Raw genomic sequence first — 13,461 nt, 5'->3', positions numbered from 1 at the left:
CTGTGTTCTATCATGCACCAGGGTGAGTTTCAACAATGACAAACCCTGGTTCACAGCCAAACTCAGAAGGCTAAGGTTGGACAAGGCAGAGGCGTTCAGGAGTGGAGACAAAAACAGACTTAAATTAGCAAAGTACAAGTTTAGCAAGGTGGTGAAAGAGGCTAAACAGCGGTACTCTGAGAAACTCCAACCCAGTTCTCAGCAAACAACTCTGCTTCTGTCTGGAGAGGGCTTAAACAGATCACCAGCTTCAAGCCTAAAGTCTCCCACTCCACCAACGACCGACGCCTTAGCCGACCTCAAATGAGTTCTACTGTCGCTTTGATGGACAAAGGGTCGGTGCTGTAGCCATCCCTCTCAACACCTCCCAACAAAGGGTCTTCCCTGATTCCATCCCCCACGACACCTCCCAACAGCTACAGCTACACTGCATCACCTCCACCTCCCCCACCTTAAAGGTCCCCCCTCCACCTCCCCACCCACCTCAGTGACGACTCTCTCCATCAATGAGGAAGACGTCAACAGACTGTTCAGGAGACAGAACCCCAGGAAAGCGCTGGACCGGATGCTGTCTCCCCATCCAGCTTGAAGCACTGTGCTGACCAGCTGTCTCCCGTGTGTTCACAGACATTTTCAACACCTCACTGGAGACATGCCACGTGCCAGCCTGCTTCAAGTCCTCAACAATCATCCCCGTTCCCAAGAAGCCAAGGACCACAGGACTTAATGACTTCAGACCCGTCCGCCCTGACCTCTGTGGTTATGAAGTCCTTTGAGCACGCTTGTGCTTTCACACCTCAACGCCATCACCGACCCCCTCCTGGACCCCCTGCAGTTTGCCTACAGAGCCAATAGGTCTGTAGATGATGCAGTCAACCTGGCCCTCCACTACATCCTCCGGCACCTGGACTCCACAGGAAACTACGCCAGGATCCTCAGTCAGTGATCCACCTGCAGGTGGATCACTGACTTCCTCTGACAGGAAGCAGCATGTGAAGCTGGGGAAAGACATCTCCGACTCACAGACCATCAGCACCGGATCCCCTCAGGGCTGTGTTCTTTCTCCTCTACTCTTCTCCCTGTACACCAACAACTGCCCTTCCAGTCACCAGTCTGTCAAGCTTCTGAAGTTCGCAAGCGACCCCTCCCTCATCGGACTCATCTGTGATGTGAGGGCAGTCCGCCTACAGGTCGGAGGCTGACCACCTGGTGAAGTGGTGCAAGCAAAACAACCTAGATCTCAATGCTCTAAAAGGCAGTGGAGATGGTTGTGATATTCTTGTATGCGACTGCTACAGAAACTTCTCTCCCTCTCCTCTCCACCTCCCAGTAACAATGTCCAGTCAGACTCTCCTACCCAGGACCTGCCACATGTTAGTGAATCTGTTTGGGTGACTAGAATAAGACTGATGTTATCTCATTAATGTTGCTTTCTTGTACCCCTCAGATAATAACAGCAGTGTGTATGCTGTGTTTGGATCCAGTGTGATTTCACGTGAATATTTTAAGAATCCAGCTCTGGTCTTGGGCTCTGGTTGTGGCAGTAAAACGTCCACTTCAGTCCCTGTCAGTGAGACCTTTGTCCACTTCTCTCTCAAAACGACCTGTAGTTTATCTCTGACTTCTGACACGCGACGCTGTCACGCGTCCTCAAAGCAGCTCAGAGGACGGATATGGATGCTGGATGTTGATTGGCTGAGTGGTGACAGTGAGGGGTAGTTGTGTAGAAACTGGTTGTGATCCTCTGTGTGAGAACATCTTCTTCAGCTCAGCGTCTTTCCTCTTCAGCTCAGTGATCTCCTGCTCCAGCTTCTCCTGAAGATCTTTGACTCCGACTCACTTCACTTTTCTGCTGGGATCTGACCTGCTGCTTCACATCAGAGCTTCTTTTCTCCAGGAGACGGATCAGCTCAGTGAAGATCTTCTCGCTGTCCTCCACTGCTTTATCAGCAGAGAGATTGATGGCCTCCGCCAGCTGTTGAAGCAGCTTCACATCTTTCTCTCTGTCCTGGATTCTCTGCTGGATGTTTTTCGACTCCCCTCGAGCTCTCTCTGCCTCTCAGCTGCCTCTGCTGCAGCTGAGACTGTGTCGTGGCCTTTATGTTCGTCCACAGAGCAGAGATAACAGATAAGCTGCTGATCAGTACGACAGAAAATCTTCATCACCTCATCATGCGCCGAGCAGACGTTCTCCTGGAGCTTCTTGGACGGCTCCACCAGCTTGTGTTTCTTGAATGTCTCTGATTCATAAAGAGGCTGAAGGTGTTTCTCACAGAAAGAAGCCAGACATTGCAGACATGACTTGTGTGCTTTGAGTTTTCTCCGGTGCAGACATCACAGGCCACATCTTCAGCTCCAGCATAGCAGTGATCAGCAGGAGCAGCTTGGAGTCCAGTCTTCTTCAGCTCCTCCACTAAATCTGCTAACATGGTGTTTTTCAGCAGGACAGGCCTCTGTGTGAACGCGTCTTTCTGCACTGAGGACAGCTGTAGCTGTACCTACGATCCTCTTCATCCCAGTCGCCCTCACAGCCAGGCCAACCAGCATCCCATCATCAGCATACAGTAGGAAGTTAAAGTGTCAGTGTTGGATTTTTAAACTCAGAGGTTTACAGAGAAAAGAACAAAGGGGATACAATGGCATCTTGTTATGCACCTGTGTTAAGAGTACTTATCTATGACACCTTTTACACACATTCTACGATTGTGAGATTATTATACAGCAATTTAAGGGTTTTATGACAGTTTAGTTTTATAACTTTCTGTTGATTTTAAACCAGTAAAAGGAACATTTAAGAGACTTTGAGTAAGAGTCAGAGATATATGGAGACATCAACAAAACCTGAGGAGCCAAGAAGTATTTTACAACTAGAAATGTCATGTTTTCTGATGTAGAGGACGTTTTAACTGAGGTGTCATTAAAAATGAGGAAACAAAGTCCAAACTCAAGGTGCCACCTCCTCATCCTGGCATGAATCACAGCTTGATAACCCCTCCTTGTATTGTATAATGACAATAAAGCTGAACCTTGAACCTGGATCCCTTGATAAGACAGTCACACATATTGTAAGTCACACTCAGACTGTCATCACTGAGAGGTGAAATGGCGCAGAAAGGAGTTCAGCTGGACCGGGAAACCTTCTCTTGTTCCATCTGTCTGGATCTACTGAAGGATCCGGTGACTATTCCCTGTGGACACAGCTACTGCATGAACTGTATTAAAAGCCACTGGGATGAAGAGGATTGTAAGTACAGCTACAGCTGCCCTCAGTGCAGGAAGACGTTCACACAGAGGCCTGTCCTGCTGAAAAACACCATGTTAGCAGATTTAGTGGAGGAGCTGAAGAAGACTGGACTCCAAGCTGCTCCTGCTGATCACTGCTATGCTGGAGCTGAAGATGTGGCCTGTGATGTCTGCACCGGAGAAAACTCAAAGCACACAAGTCCTGTCTGCAATGTCTGGCTTCTTTCTGTGAGAAACACCTTCAATTTCATTATGAATCAGAGACATTCAAGAAACACAAGCTGGTGGAGCCGTCCCAAGAAGCTCCAGGAGAACGTCCAGGAGAAGCTGAAGCAGGAGATCACTGAGCTGAAGAGGGAAGACGCTGAGCTGAAGAAGCTCTCACACACAGAGGATCACAGCCAGTTTCTACACAACTACCCCTCACTGCCACTACTCAGCCAATCAACATCCAGCATCCATTTCTGTCCTCTGAGCTGCTTTGAGGACATTACAGCGGCCGTGTCAGAAGTCAGAGATAAACTACAGGACGTCCTGAGAGAGAAGTGGACAAACGTCTCACTGACAGGGACTGAAGTTGACGTTTCACTGCCACAACCAGAGCCCAAGACCAGAGCTGGATTCTTAAAATATTCACGTGAAATCACACTGGATCCAAACACAGTAAACACAGATCTGTTATTATCTGAGGGGTACAAGAAAGCAACATTAATGAGACAACATCAGTCTTATTCTAGTCACCCAGACAGATTCACTAACATGTGGCAGGTCCTGAGTAGAGAGAGTCTGACTGGACGTTGTTACTGGGAGGTGGAGAGGAGAGGAGAGGAGAGAAGTTTCTGTAGCAGTCACATACAAGAATATCAGCAGAGCAGGGGGTGGATGAATGTGGATTTGGATACAATGACAAATCTTGGGTGTTATATTGTAACAACAACATCATTGGATATACATTTTGGTACAACAAAGTCCAAACTCCCATCTCAGGTCCTAAGTCCTCCAGAGTAGGAGTGTACCTGGATCACAGTGCAGGTATTCTGTCCTTCTACAGCGTCTCTGAAACCATGACTCTCCTCCACAGAGTCCAGACCACATTCACTCAGCCGCTCTATGCTGGACTAATGGTTTATTGGACTGGAGATTCTGCTGAGTTGTGTAAACTGAAATAGATAAAAGTCATTTAAGGGTTAAATTCTGTGTTTTAACTCTTCGACTTATTTAGTCTCCATTTTTGGTGACTTTTTGTCAGTGTTTGACGTTTTTCATGCGTTTACACGTTTTTGTTGCTTTTTGTTGCTTATTCTATTTGTTTTGCTTTTATCAAACATTTTTTTTCACTTTTTGACATTTATTTGCTTTTCTAAATGTTTTTGTAAATTAGTTTGACGTGTTTTAATGCCTGTTTTGACGTTTTAGAAGTGATGAAATGTTTTTGTTTGTTGAAGAAAAACATTCGCGGGCCCCCGAAGCTCTCAATGTGCTCAGTTGAGATCTGTTATTTTACCTTTGATTGTTGAAACAGGACGATATGTTAAAAAAGATCTTTACCGGAGATGATCTGTAGATATTAGCTGTTGTTTGTTATTCATGTATTTCTCCACGTTATATATCTGCAGGACAGGAAGATGTCTGTTAAATAGTGGTGTCTTGTAATCCCATGTGGGACCGGGCCAAATGTTTGAGCCAACATTTCCCCTCTGCATTGAGTCAATAAATATTACACTAAAACTAAGTGTGTTTCATTAGTAGTTCCTCTCCCCCAGCCCTTAATATTATGTAACAGTATACATTGCCAAAAGCCACAAGAACATAACTGCAAAGCATTATGGGAGATATTCCCCTCTGAAGTGACCATCGTTGTTCACTCGCTCCCTCTCCCGTTGCCTGGTCCTATCTAAGGTCCGTCCTATTTACTGGAGCAGTGAACAACATTTGCATTGCAAAAGCAGCTCATGGGATGGGAATGATTGTTCCAGGTATTAGAGAAACAACAGAGCCATGCAGAGAGCTGTGAAGGGGCAGGAGCTCAAAGTTAAAAAGGGGCATATGGTACCCGATTTTAAACCACCACGGGTGTCGGGCTGTGTATAGCCACAGTATAGGCCATGATACTGATGTTACTGTTTAATATATTATCATGTATTACAACACTGTAAGCAAGGGGAGATATAAAACCTGTACTAGTATAAAGTGTAGTAGTAGTCTCCATGTTTGTTGCTGAGAGCAGATTGTTGTGACATTCTTATTTTTAACGTTTTAGTTGCTTTTATCAATGTTTTTTGTCGCCATTTCATTTGTAAAGAAATGTAGATTTACATTTATTAGTTTGGCGGGACCAAAATGTTGTTATCATAATCATAATCAATAACTCATTCTTCTCTTTTACACTAGCTGAGATTCTGTTTCAAACAAAGTGATTGTATGGATGAATTGAATCTGTTCATGAAATCATTGAACAAGAGTCTTTGAACAGACTTTACTGATGGGGTGTGTCAACAAACTGAAGCTTTACATGATGGGGGAAAATGTGAAACTGATATGAGAGTATAACTGAGGCACTTTTCCTCCTGAAACACCACAAAGTACAGTGTTCATGTTTATGGGATTGATGGGATTGATGGGATGTGTCAACAAACGGACTTTAGCTTTACTTGATGAATAAACTAACATGAACAAAGTATTTTCTTCCGTGTCTTCATTCCAGGGTTTTCATACAAAGCTGACGGAGAAAATGTGAAACATAGACAGCAGCTATGACACCTGTTGACTTGGGTTGGTTAACTAGAGATATTAGCCCTGTGGTTACAAACCTGGGAGTCAAGATGGATAGTCGTTTAAAACTCGATGCTCAGATTGGTGCAGTGGTGAAGACCAGCTTTTTCCAGCTTAGGCAACTGGCTAAAGTGAAACCGGGTTCTATCGCGACATGATTTTGAAATTTTAATTCATGCCTTTATTACTACTCGTTTAGATTATTGCAATGCACTCTACACTGGCATTAGCAAATCAAATATGTACGATTACAATTGGTTCAAAATGCAGCTGCTCGTCTTTTAACTGGAACTCGAAAATTTGATCATATTACACCTGTCCTCCAATCTCTCCACTGGCTTCCTGTGCATTTTCGCAGGACAGATTTAAAAATTCTTTTATTTGTTTTAAATGTCTGCATGATTTGTTCCCCAAGTATTTGTCCAATTTGACTGTACCTTATACCCCTCTCGTTTGCTCCGGTCGGCGGACCAGGCACTGGTCGTCCCTAAGACCAAACGTAAATCTAGTGGTGATCGTTGCGTTTGCGGTGGCAGCTCCGAGACTCTGGAATGAGCTGCCTTTGCACATCAGATTGACCGAGTCTCTTCCCGTTTTTAAAATCTCGTCTTAAAACTCATTTATTTTCTTTGGCTTTTAACTCAGTTTGAGGGATGATTTTTGAGGTTGTTGTTCTTTTTTTTTTTTGTATTATTATTTTATTTGTTCTATTGTGCCACTTCTATATGTTATTGCTTATTTTAGATTGTGTTCAGCACTTTGGGCAACCATGTTGTTTTTAAGTAGTATAACTGAGGCACTTTTCCTCCTGAAACACCACAAAGTACAGTGTTCATGTTTAGAGTCAGTCAGTCTCTGTCCTTTCAACTTTCCTCACTAAAACTGCCCCGTCACAGAGAAATGAGCAGAGTTTTCTATCACTTGTTAATTTTACAGCCAACATTTCCTTTACATGTGGATACATGTATTTCCACATAGAGAGGGGGAGGGGTACAAACTTAAGAGGGGATGTAAATTTGAAACAACAGTATGCTTGGACAAAGCTCAATGTTTATTTTGTGTGTATTTTGTTATGTGCAGTGGTTTTGGGGAATAGTCTGAACGAATCGATCAAACAAAGCGTAAATATGTTGCAATTAAAAAAAGGTTCAAAAGATTTATTTTTGAAAAGTACAGAAGTGAGGAAGGAGAGTGAACATCACACTGATGTTAATGCTGCTTGATTTTAGTTTTTGTGTGTTCTTCCTTATCTCAATAGCTAGATAAAGTAGGATGTAAACTGGAGTAGTACTTCTGTAAAATGGTCTGTTTGATTTACCTTGTTTGACTGAGATGAAAAGAGAGCTGAGCGAAGACAAAGTTCTCAATCTACCAATCAATTTGCGTTCCTCACCCTCATCTATGGTCATGAAGGCTGGGTCATGACCGAGAGAACGAGATCCAGGGTACAAGCGGCCAAAATGGGTTTCCTCAGGAGGCTGGCTGGCTCCTTTGTGTCAAAAGGAGCCAGTTGAGGTGGTTTAGGCGTCTAGTAAGGAAGCCCCCCGGCTGCTCCTAGGGGAGGTGTTCCAGGCACGTCCAGCTGGTAGGAGGCCCTCAGGGGAAGACCCAGGACTAGGTGGAGGGATTATATCTCCAACCTGGCCTGGGAACGCCCGGGATCCCCCAGTCAGAGCTGGCTAATGTGGCTCGGAAAGGGAGGTTTGGGGTCCCCTGCTGGAGCTGCGGCCCCTGCGACCCGACCCGGGATAAGTGGACAAGGATGGATGGATGGATGAATGGATGGATGGATGGATGGATGGATGGATGGATGGACGGTGATTTAGATGTGGTAAAAGCATGGGGTGGTACCTGATAAGCCTAGGACTCCTACCTATCCCTTTACCAATGGAGTGTTTTGATGACGATTTGTTTTATGTTTTAGTTATACATTCATACATTTTATATGTATATATGTTTTTCTTTTAATCGTTCGACTTAAAGATTTTATTCATTAATTTCCTTCACATTGTTTCATCATAATTCAAGAAGTCTGAGATGTTTAGAACGTTTAGCCTCAAATCTCACATTCCCAAATACTATTTACAACCTCAGAGCTGAAACTCTTCTCTCCCATGAGACCTAAATGCAGCATCAGTGTTACAGGGTGTGACTCCTGTGAACAAATCGACACAGTGTTATATTACATCTATTTAATGTCTCTTTACTGATATTGTGTGAAGTTTGGACATGTCTTCCTGCAGTGAACATCCCAGCAGGTTAACAAGTGAAATGTGTAAACTGATGCAGGACACAAGAGGGCGCCTTCATCCTGCTAACCAGAGATGTAGTGGAGGTTAAAGCTCCTCAGCTCACCTTGTCTGGAGGTTTTACAGTAGTTAACAACATGTCTTGAAGTCAAGTTTGTCAAGTCAAGTTTATTTATATATCACATTTAAAACCAAAGTTGACCAAAGTACTGCTGCTGATGCTGCAAACCTCTAAGAGCAACCAAAGGCCATTGAGAACAAATGTCTTGAGATGTGTTTTAAAACTGTCAATGGAGGGGGAACATCTGAGACAAAGTGGGAGACTATTCCAAAGCTTTGGAGCTGCCACAGAAAATGCACTATCTCCCTTACCCACTAACCTCGATCGAGGAACAGTTAAAAATAATTGATTCGAGGATCTAAGAGGCCTGGAATTGGAGCTGATAGAAACCTTTTATAATAATCATGCAGTGTGCATTGGACTTGTGGAGGTTTCTTACTGCTAGACTGCTTGAATCTAATAATTTATTTAAATATGCTTCACTGTTACTGTATCTGATGTCTGACATTAACTTGACTGTGTTTGTTTGAGCTGTTTTTCTTACCTTGATTGTGTGAGCTAGGATTTAGGACAAACGTCTCACTGACAGGGACTGAAGTGGACGTTTTACTGCCACAACCAGAGCCCAAGACCAGAGCTGGATTCTTAAAATATTCACGTGAAATCACACTGGATCCAAACACAGCACACACACTGCTGTTATTATCTGAGGGGTACAAGAAAGCAACATTAATGAGACAACATCAGTCTTATTCTAGTCACCCAGACAGATTCACTAACATGTGGCGAGGTCCCTAGAGAGAGAGTCTGACTGGACGTTGTTACTGGGAGGTGGAGAGGAGAGGAGGGAGAGAAGTTTCTGTAGCAGTCACATACAAGAATATCAGCAGAGCAGGGGGTGGATGAATGTGGATTTGGATACAATGACAAATCTTGGGTGTTATATTGTAACAACAACAAATATACATTTTGTTACAACAATGTCCAAACTCCCATCTCAGGTCCTGAGTCCTCCAGAGTAGGAGTGTACCTGGATCACAGTGCAGGTATTCTGTCCTTCTACAGCGTCTCTGAAACCATGACTCCTCCAAGAGAGTCCAGACCACATTCACTCAGCCGCCGCTGCGACTAATGGTTTATTGGACTGGAGATTCTGCTGAGTTGTGTAAACTGAAATAGATAAAAGTCATTTAAGGGTTAAATTCTGTGTTTTAACTCTTCGACTTATTTAGTCTCCATTTTTGTTGACTTTTTGTCAGTGTTTGACGTTTTTCATGCGTATACCGTTTTGTTGCTGTTTTTTGTTGCTTATTCTATTTGTTTTGCTTTTATCAAACATTTTTTTTACTTTTTTGACATTTATTTGCTTTTTTAAATGTTTTGGAAAATTAGTTTGACGTGTTTTAATGCCTGTTTTGACGTTTTAGAAGTGATGAAATGTTTTTGTTTGTTGAAGAAAAACATTCGCGGAGCCCCAGAAGCTCTCAATGTGCTCAGTTGAGATCTGTTATTTTACCTTTGATTGTTGAAACAGGACGATATGTTAAAAAGATCTTTACCGGGATGATCTGTAGATATTAGCTGTTGTTTGTTATTCATGTATTTCTCCACGTTATATATCTGCGGGACAGGAAGATGTCTGTTAAATAGTGGTGTCTTGTAATCCCATGTGGACGGGCCAAATGTTTGAGCCAACATTTCCTCTCTGCATTGAGTCAATAAATATTACACTAAAACTAAGTGTGTTTCATTAGTAGTTCCTCTCCCCAGCCCTTAATATTATGTAACAGTATACATTGCCAAAAGCCACAAGAACATAACTGCAAAGCATTATGGGAGATATTCCCCTCTGAAGTGACCATCGTTGTTCACTCGCTCCCTCTCCGTTGCCTGGTCCTATCTAAGGTCCGTCCTATTTACTGGAGCAGTGAACAACATTTCGGACCGCAAAAGCAGCTCATGGGATGGGAATGATTGTTCCAGGTATTAGAGAAACAACAGAGCCATGCAGAGAGCTGTGAAGGGGAAGGAGCTCAAAGTTAAAAAGGGGGGCATATGGTACCTGATTTTAAACCACCACGGGTTTAGGGCTGTGTATAGCCACAGTATAGGCCATGATACTGATGTTACTGTTTAATATATTATCATGTATTACAACACTGTAAGCAAGGATATATAAAACCTGTACTAGTATAAAGTGTAGTAGTAGTCTCCATGTTTGTTGCTGAGAGCAGATTGTTGTGACATTCTATTTTTTAACGTTTTAGTTGCTTTTATCAATGTTTTTTGTCGCCATTTCATTTGTAAAGAAATGTAGATTTACATTTATTAGTTTGGCGGGACCAAAATGTTGTTATCATAATCATAATCAATAACTCATTCTTCTCTTTTACATAGCTGAGATTCTGTTTCAAACAAAGTGATTGTATGGATGAATTGAATCTGTTCATGAAATCATTGAACAAGAGTCTTTGAACAGACTTTACTGATGGGGTGTGTCAACAAACTGAAGCTTTACATGATGGGGGAAAATGTGAAACTGATATGAGAGTATAACTGAGGCACTTTTCCTCCTGCAAACACCACAAAGTACAGTGTTCATGTTTATGGGATTGATGGGATTGATGGGATGTGTCAACAAACGGAAGCTTTACATGATGAATAAACTAACATGAACAAAGTATTTTCTTCCTGTCTTCATTCCAGGGTTTCATACAAAGCTGACGGAGAAAATGTGAAACATAGACAGCAGCTATGACACCTGTTGACTTGGGTTGGTTAACTAGAGATATTAGCCCTGTGGTTTACAAACCTGGGAGTCAAGATGGATAGTCGTTTTAAAACTTCGGTGCTCAGATTGGTGCAGTGGTGAAGACCAGCTTTTTCCAGCTTAGGCAACTGGCTAAAGTGAAAACCGGTTCTATCGCGACATGATTTTGAAATTTTAATTCATGCCTTTATTACTCGTTTAGATTATTGCAATGCACTCTACACTGGCATTAGCAAACAAATATGGCACGATTACAATTGGTTCAAAATGCAGCTGCTCGTCTTTTAACTGGAACTCGAAAATTTGATCATATTACACCTGTCCTCCAATCTCTCCACTGGCTTCCTGTGCATTTTCGCACAGATTTAAAAATTCTTTTATTTGTTTTTAAATGTCTGCATGATTTGTTCCCCAAGTATTTGTCCAATTTGACTGTACCCTATACCCCCCTCGTTTGTCTGCGCGGGCGGACCGTAGGCACTTGGTCGTCCCTAAGACCAAACGTAAATCTAGTGGTGATCGTGGCTTCGCGTGGCAGCTCCGGGACTCTGGAATGAGCTGCCTTTGCACATCAGATTGACCGAAGTCTCTTCCCGTTTTTAAATCTCGTCTTAAAACTCATTTATTTTCTTTGGCTTTTAACTCCAGTTTGAGGGATGATTTTTGAGGTTGTTTTTTCTTTTTAATTTTTTGTATTATTATTTTATTTGTTCTATTGTGCCACTTCTATATGTTATTGCTTATTTTAGATTGTGTTCAGCACTTTGGGCAACCATGTTGTTTTTAAAGTAGTATAACTGAGGCACTTTTCCTCCTGAAACCCCACAAAGTACAGTGTTCATGTTTAGAGTCAGTCAGTCTCTGTCCTTTCAACTTTCCTCACTAAAACTGCTCCGTCACAGAGAAATGAGCAGAGTTTTCTATCACTTGTTACTTTTACAGCCAACATTTCCTTTACATGTGGATACATGTATTTCCACATAGAGAGGGGGAGGGGTGACAACTTAAGAGGGGATGTAAATTTGAAACAACAGTATGCTTGGACAAAGCTCAATGTTTATTTTGTGTGTATTTTGTATTATGTGCAGTGGTTTTGGGGAATAGTCTGAACGAATCGATCAAACAAAGCGTAAATATGTTGCAATTAAAAAAAAGGTTCAAAAGATTTATTTTTGAAAAGTACAGAAGTGAGGAGGGAAGGAGAGTGACATCACACTGATGTTAATGCTGCTTGATTTTAGTTTTTGTGTGTTCTTCCTTATCTCAATAGCTAGATAAAGTAGGATGTAAACTGGAGTAGTACTTCTGTAAAATGGTCTGTTTGATTTACCTTGTTTGACTGAGATGAAAGAGAGCTGAGCCAGAAGACAAAGTTCTCACATCTACCAATCAATTTGCGTTCCTACCCTCATCTATGGTCATGAAGGCTGGGTCATGACCCAGAGAAACGAGATCCAGGGTACAAGCGGCCAAAATTGGGTTTCCTCAGGGAGGCTGGCTGGCTCCTTTGTGTCAAAAGGAGCCAGTTGGAGGTGGTTTGGCGTCTAGTAAGGAAGCCCCTGGGTGCCTTCCTAGGGAGGTGTTCCAGGCAGCATTCCAGCTGGTAGGAGGCCTCAGGGGAAGACCCAGGACTAGGTGGAAGGGATTATATCTCCAACCTGGCCGGGGAACCCCCGGATCCCCCAGTCAGAGCTGGCTAATGTGGCTCGGGGGAGAGGTTTGGGGTCCCCTGCTGGAGCTGCTGCCCCTGCGACCCGACCCGGATAAGTGGACAAGGATGGATGGATGGATGAATGGATGGATGGATGGATGGATGGATGGATGGATTGGATGGATGGGACGTTGATTTAGATGTGTTAAAGGCTTGGTACCTGATAAGCCTAGGACTCCTACCTATCCCTTTACCAATGGAGTGTTTTGATGACGATTTGTTTTATGTTTTTAGTTATACATTCATACATTTTATATGTATATATGTTTTTTTTATCTGCTCGAATTGTATAAGGATTTTATTCATTAATTCCTTCACATTGTTTCATCATAATCTCCAAGTCTCGAGATGTTTAGAACGTTTAGCCTCAAATCTCACATTCCCAAATACTATTTACAACCTCAGAGCTGAAACTCTTCTCTCCCATGAGACCTAAATGCAGCATCAGTGTTACAGGGTGTGACTCCTGTGAACAAATGAACGCACAGTGTTATATTACATCTATTTAATGTCTCTTTACTGATATTGTGTGAAGTTTGGGCATGTCTTCCTGCAGTGAACATCCCAGCAGGTTAACAAGTGAAATGTGTAAACTGATGCAGGACACAAGAGGGCGCTTCATCCTGCTAACCAGAGATGTGTTTAGTGGAGTTTA

This window comes from Perca fluviatilis, chromosome 17 (genome assembly GCF_010015445.1).
Source record: "Perca fluviatilis chromosome 17, GENO_Pfluv_1.0, whole genome shotgun sequence".
Lineage (NCBI taxonomy): Eukaryota > Metazoa > Chordata > Actinopteri > Perciformes > Percidae > Perca > Perca fluviatilis.
This window is presented reverse-complemented; position numbering follows the sequence as displayed.